We start from the raw sequence: 7,450 nt of genomic DNA on the forward strand, positions 1-7,450 counted from the left end.
AACACACACACACACAAGTCACCTGTATTTTAGCATTCACACTTCCTTACTCTCTTTTTAGATAGACAGATAGATAGATAGATAAAAGATGGATGGATAGATAAGTGGATTGATAAATAAGATAGAGATAGATAGATAGACAGATGCATGTGTGTGTGTGTGTGTGTGTGTGTGTGTGTGTGTGTCCCTATCCTTGCGTGCGTGGGTGCTTAGTTGCGTGTCCCCCGTCGCACGCTATTAGACCAGATATATTAACTTTCAAACTACTTCCACCGTTCCTTTTCTTACCCTTGACATCTTTTACGTATTTTTTACCTCCGTTGCCTTCCCTCCCTTCCCAGCGTCCCGTCCCTCTCCGGCCCTCCACTTTCACCCCTCATCGCCTCCTCCCGGGTAACTCTCATCCGGAGCCTCCATCAGCAGGTTATCGCCTCCGCTCCTTGAAAACAGGTGCAGCTTCTCGGAGGTGACCCTTTGTACCGGGCGCGTTATGAATTCCGGCTCCGTCCTGGCAGGGGGGCGGGAGGGATGGGGGATGGGGAGAGAGAGAGAGAGAGAGAGAGAGAGAGAGAGAGAGAGAGAGAGAGAGAGAGAGAGAGACTGGCACATAGACAGACATCAGATAGACAGTAACACACACACACACACACACACACACACTGAGACGTACTGACAAACAGACAATCAGATATACAAACAAATATACAGACATACGAACAAACAAACTGACGGACAAACACACACAAAAATGACAGACAAACAAACGTACAACAACAAAAACTGTATCTCCCTTCTGACTACATTGAAACGAGGTGTGGTGATGCCGCATATGATCAAAACCGGCACGCTGATTCAAACACGTATTCCTGAACATCTTGGCATCTCATTAATCCTGTGTGAAAAGCCTCTCGTAGAAGTTGTTGGGATCTTCATGGACTATTTTGTGATACCAGTGATAGTTTTAAAGGGCTATTACACTGGGCAAATTTTCCGTGGATCTTCAGTCAAACCACGATTTCCGCTGGCGTGGTTCTCCTATTTCCGCGGTTTTCTGACGTGTCCACGATCTTCCAAAGCTACGGTAGATTTCACCAAAGGACGACGGTATTACTCACCATCATCAGCAGCAGCAATAACAAGAAACAAATGAGAACCACGCTAGCGGAAATCGTGGTTTGACTGAAGATCCACGGAAAGTTTGCCCAGTGTAATAGCCCCTTTACTCGACCTTACCATCTTGAACGGATTGATTGATTATTTTGGCGTTCTCTCTTGGCGCCGCAACTGCATGGTCATATAGCGCCATCTTGAACGGGAAAAAACACCCAACAAAACCTGGTCAGTCTTTGCTCTGGCCTTGGGGAATGGTCGTAATGGGAGACTCAGACGTTAAAGAATATGGACCTGAACGACTTTTTTTTTTTTTTTTACAACAAAGGAGACAGCTCAATGGCACAAAAAAAAGGAAACAATAATAAAAAAAGCCCGCTACTCGCTGTTCCTACAAAAAAAATCAAGAGATGTGGCCGAAAGAGCGGTCAATTTAGGGAGGAGAGGTGTCCTGATACTGATATTGTCCTGATATTGCGACCGTATGGAAATCCTGCCCGTCCTCTGCTTGCTAGCCATGTGTGATTCCAAAGGGCGCCGAAAAGTTTGGTAAGGTGTAAACACACACACACACACACACACACACACACACACACACACACACACACACACACAAACCGGTCTCGCTACTTTTCATTTCGCACGGTGACACCTGAAGGCCATGTACAGGTGACCTACAAAGCTACCTGGATACCTACCCTCTCCCCCTCCCTTTCCACCTGGACCATATAACTCTCCTAAGCATACTCCATCATCGGTAACCACTTTCTCTTCGCTACTTCATATAAGACAAATATGTACTGTATGTGAGTGCTATAACTGGGTAACCGGAGGGGCTTGTAAGGTGGGCCGTTGAAGACCACCACTGCTCGCAGCCTCCAATCTTCGATAAAGGTGGTCTGGTACCGTTCATATAAATCCCGACCAGAACTGACCAACATAGCGGCTAGTTCGTAATCTTTGAAAATCGCTGTTATATTATTAGTGCATGTGATATTTACATTATTATCTTTATTCATGTTATTAGGATAATTATTACTATTATTAATGTTATCATCATTGTTGTTATTGCTGTATATATTTGTAGTAGTAGTAGTAGTAGTAGTAGTAGTTGTAGTCTAGTTATTATTATCATTCTGCTCATTATTCTTCTTATTACTGTTATTATTACTATTTGTATATTATAATTATCAATAGTAATAGTAGCAGTAATAGTAGTAGTATTTTAGTAGTAGTAGTAGTAGATGTAATAGTAGTGTTTTTAGTAGTAGTAGTAGTAGTAGTAGTTAGTAGTAGTAATAGTAGTAGTAGTAGTAGTAATAGTAGTAGTAGTAGTAGTAGTAGTAGTTAGTAGTAGTAGTAGTTGTATAACATATGAAGGGAAAAAAATAACTACAAATTGAAACAGCTAAGTGTCATATAATATTAAATGTTTTATTCAACGTGTGTGTGTGTGTGTGTGTGTGTGTGTGTGTGTGTGTGTGTGTGTGTGTGTGTGTGTGTGTGTGCGTGTGCGTGTGTGCGTGTGTGTTTCCGATGTCTTTCTGGGTCACGTTACTAACACGTTTCTGTTTTGCAGGTAAGAGCGGCACGGAAGTGGAGGAAGATCAAGGGGGTGGAGGCACGGTGGGGGTGGAGGGTGCGAAGGGGGAGAGGAGGGCCAAGAAGAGGAGGAAAGTGATGGTTAAAAGATGAGCAGGGCGGGACAGCACAAACCATACGCCGCTGCCTCATCTTTTTCCCCTTCATTTCCGCACGTCTCGGCCCACCTCTCTCATCCCTCAACCGTCACCGCCGCCGCCACCATCACCGCCACCACAGTACCGAGGGCCCAAGGATCTTTTACACACACATATTAGTAGTTTCACCTCAGGGATTAGTACAGGTAGCCATGTATATATGATGCTCTTTTTATACATACCGCAATGCCTCGTGTAAATACTTATACTTTACCTATTCATAAGTGTATTTCATCTGTCTCTTAATCCTTTCTCTCCTTTTTTTCCATGTGGTGTGAAAATGTTTACTATTGTGCATACATCCGTGTCTGCAGAACGTGTGTATATAGCGCTGTACAGGCGGGGTGGAGATGTACAGTCACCCATGAACGATCCCACGCCCTCGATCACGTGACACTATAAAACGCCGGACGAAAATTTGTCCCTCACACTTTGGGATAGTTGTGTGGTTTTACGGTTTTTTGTTCGTCCTGTATTCCATCGCCCTCTATGGCTCTAGTCCGATTCTTCTTTTCCATGGCTGAATACACGTGGAGAGACACTCGACCCTCGCACTTGTAAGGGCTTCTATTCGCGTGCCGCAAGATTCTTATTCTCTATAGACAACAAGTTTTCATACACGGCTTCGTTTCCGTTTACATCGATGTTATATTATCGTGAGCGTTAAGGCTCGTTTACCAACAAGGCTTCAACACCTATGCGTAGAATGTTTTGTTTCCGTGTCAGTAGGGGCTCCATCATTGTGCACATCGCGGCTTTATCGCCGTGCACAGCGAGGCCTTATCGCCGTGCACAGCGAGGCCTTATCGCCGTGCACAGCGAGGCCTTATCGCCGTGCACAGCGAGGCCTTATCGCCGTGCACAGCGAGGCCTTATCGCCGTGCACAGCGAGGCCTTATCGCCGTGCACAGCGAGGCCTTATCGCCGTGCACTACATCGAGGTTTCAGCATCGTGTACACCGAAATTTCCTTGTCATGGCATAAAAATGTACATCGACGCTTCACGCCCAAGGACACAAAAGCATCGCCGCCGCTTACATATTTACGCTTCATTATGCAGACATTTCAAGGCATTATCTACTTAATATTAGAAATATTTAAATTTAAGAAAAACATTCCTTGCTGAACACAAAACACATTAATGACATAAGGATGGTGTTGGCACTCACTGTAATTAGTTAATAGTAATAAGAAAATAATAATATTCATGATAATCATAATGGCAATAATAATAATAATAATAATAATAATAATAATAATAATAATAATAATAATAATAATAATAATAATAATAATAATAATAATAATAATAATAATAATAATAATAATAATAATAATAATAATAATAATAATAATAATAATAATAATAATAATAATAATATATATAATAGTAATGATAATAATAATAAGACATTAATATTAATAAAATAAAAATAAACTAATAATTAAACAAATATTTATACGATAACAGCAGCAATAACAGCGAGGATAATAAGCATAAGAGTAATGCTCTCGACAAGCGTGTCAGCGCTAACGAGTGGCGTCATAGCGTCCAGCCCATGCTCGGTCTTGGCCAGGCCGGTCAGCGTCAAGAAACCAGTGACGTCACCAGCAAGCGGACCAATGGGAGGACCCCCTCCCTCCAAAACACCGCCCCTTCCCCTCCCACCGCAAGGCTCGGTAAGCAACTGCCCCCCCCGCCCCCCCCCGCCTCCCCTCCATTACCCCTTGTCGCACTTGAGTGTTGGCTGCGCCCGTCCCTTCCACCACAGCAACCACCCTGCCTCCCACCACCACCACCACCACCACAACCACCCGCAAGCCCTTGGAAAACATGTCAAAAAATAAGTAACACCCGAGGAAGTTCATGTTGACCGCCACCACCACCACTGCCTTGCTCTCCTCCCTCAGGCTTGGAAACTGTCGCCTCCTCCTTCTTCCCCTTCACCACCCCCTGCTGCCCCCTCTTGCCCCCCTCCGGCCCCTCCACAGCCTTGTATTGTCTGAAGCAGCATCTATGTGTACTCTTTGTGACCCTGCCCGTGTGTGTGTGTGTGTGTGTGTGTGTGTGTGTGTGTGCTCTACATAACCCATATCTCTTCAATCCCTTCTATCTATGCCACGGAGCGCTCTCTCTCTCTCACTCTCACTCTCACTCTCTCTCTCTCTCTCTCTCTCTCTCTCTCTCTCTCTCTCTCTCTCTCTCTCTCTCTCTCTCTCTCTCTCTCTCTCTCTCTCTCTCTCCACAACGATCTCTCTGATGTTCCATTGTCCTAATCTCTCCCGGAATGATCTCTTTAGACCTTTACTCTCATTGTCCATCCTCGTCCACCTTCCCTCCCATTTTCTCCCTCCAGACATTTTTTTAATGCACCGCAGACAAAAGGAATGTTGCCGTCCCTTCGTGGCTGACTCCACCCTTGTGTTCCGAGAGCTGCCATGAGCACCGTGATTGATGTTGTGGAAAGTTTCCTGTTTTTCTGTGTGTCATGTTTTCGGCTCATTAATCTCCATGTTATGCAGGTACCTGTTGGGATAATTAAATATCTCTTTTTATTTACATCACAGAAGGCAGTCAAAGGAAAGAACAACGGAAAAAACAAGAAAAGCAATGCTAGCCAAAGGGAAAAGTGGAAGAAAATCCAAGGACATAATTTTAAAATGGCTTCAGAGGGGAGTTCAAGTGAAGGTGGAAATATAGACGAAGGAAGGCTACTCAAAAGCTTACCAGCAGAAGAAATGAAAGACTGAAGATGCATGTTAATTCTTGAATGAGGGATTTGGACAACATAGGGGTGAACTAGAGCAGAAAGTCTTGTGCAGCGAAGCCACAAGAGTGGTGGTGGCATAAAGTTAGCAATTAAAAATAACAGTAAGCGTGGATATATTGGTGGAAGACAAAAAGAGCCAACAGTGCAGCGGAATTCAAAAGGTAGAGTAATCAGTGAGAGGAGGGGAGATGATGAGGCGAAAACCCATTGACTCTGTCCAGAAGTGCTGTATGAGTGGAGCACCCCAACACATGAGATACATACTCCATACGAGGGCGAAGAAGACCTTTGTATATAGATAGCATCAGGGAAGGGGAAAATAATAGCTGGAGACGATACAAAACGTCTAACCTCGAGGAAGAAGATTTAGCGAGAGACGAGATTTGAAGTTTTACAGCTAAGATTCTGAGTTGAGGACAGACCCAGAAAGTTTAATATAGGAGAAGGGGACGGCCGAGTGCAATGGAAGAACAGGGGATCGGTGCTTGGAAGCGATAAGGAACCGCCCTGCCCCGACCTGGTCTGCTCTTTGTTCATAGCTATGGGATATTCATGAACGGGGTGTGTGTGTGTGTGTGTGTGTGTGTGTGTGTGTGTGTGCGTGTTTGTGAGAGAGGGGGAGGGAGTCATTAATATATGGACGTCCAATGTGATTTATCTGCAGCTATTAAAAGTAAACATTATGGGGAGGAGAATGACGAACACACACACACACACACACACACACACACACACACACACACACACACACACACACACACACACACACTCAAACAATCACAGGCTCACGTAATACCAGAGGAACTAAACGGCCTCAGTGAATGGCCCAATAAATAGCTGATGCAGTTCAACGCCGACAAGTGCAGCGCTTTAAATCAAGGTGTAAAATGACCCCCAAAGTAACTACACACTACATAATGCTGTTCTTGGTCACTCCAGGTGCGAAAGGGATTTTGGGTCAGTTTCACAGTTCCCTATGATGGGTTAGTAGGCTCCCAAACCAATACCAGACCCTTCGAAATTTCCTTGTATAGTAAATATATTCAAGTTCACAAATTTGATGAAACTATACAGGAAAAGTCTTGTGTATTTAGTGTGGGATCGAAAACCTCCCCATTTTGGATTGTATGGGATTCTGAAGTTTGGTTCGGGCTGTTACGAAGACACTGTGTTGGACTGTGAAACCGGGTCTTTATTGTGCGTGAGAGCTCTGATTTTCCACCTCCTTGGATTATTTTTAGGAGCAGCGAGTAGCGGGCTTTTATTTTATTATTGTTTCCTTTTTTTATGCCCTTGAGCTGTCTCGTTTGTTGTAAAAAAAATAAAAAATACTGCCGTCAGGAATCGCACTAATAGTCTCAGGGTGTATTCATTAAAGCGTTAACAACCAGGGCGCAAAAGTCATACGTAAGTTATTTCTGATAGTCGTTAGGCTCCACCCTTTTTTTACAGCAAAGGAAACAGCTCAAGGGCAAAAAAAAGGAGGCAATAATGAAAAAAAAGCCCGCTAATCACTGCTCCTATAAATAAGGGTTCAGAGGAGTGGCTGAAAGTTCAGTTTTGGTGTCCTTGTCGCAGAAAAGACTTAGATTTATTGTGATCAACAGAGAATATAAGACAGACATTTTAAAAGGGCTTCAAAGCTTGCCGCACAAAGAAAAAACTATAAAGCTTAACATCTAAAAGACAGTGATATCCTTTACTTATTGATTTTCTCATGGAGCGAGAAAATTAATTTATGCATTTTTATATAAAGTCCACATGTTAAAAGCATGCTAGAAATCGCAGCCATGGATAGCCTAAAAGGTGGATTAATTCAGGTTCAGGAGT

Source organism: Eriocheir sinensis, chromosome 70 (assembly GCF_024679095.1).
Source record: "Eriocheir sinensis breed Jianghai 21 chromosome 70, ASM2467909v1, whole genome shotgun sequence".
Lineage (NCBI taxonomy): Eukaryota > Metazoa > Arthropoda > Malacostraca > Decapoda > Varunidae > Eriocheir > Eriocheir sinensis.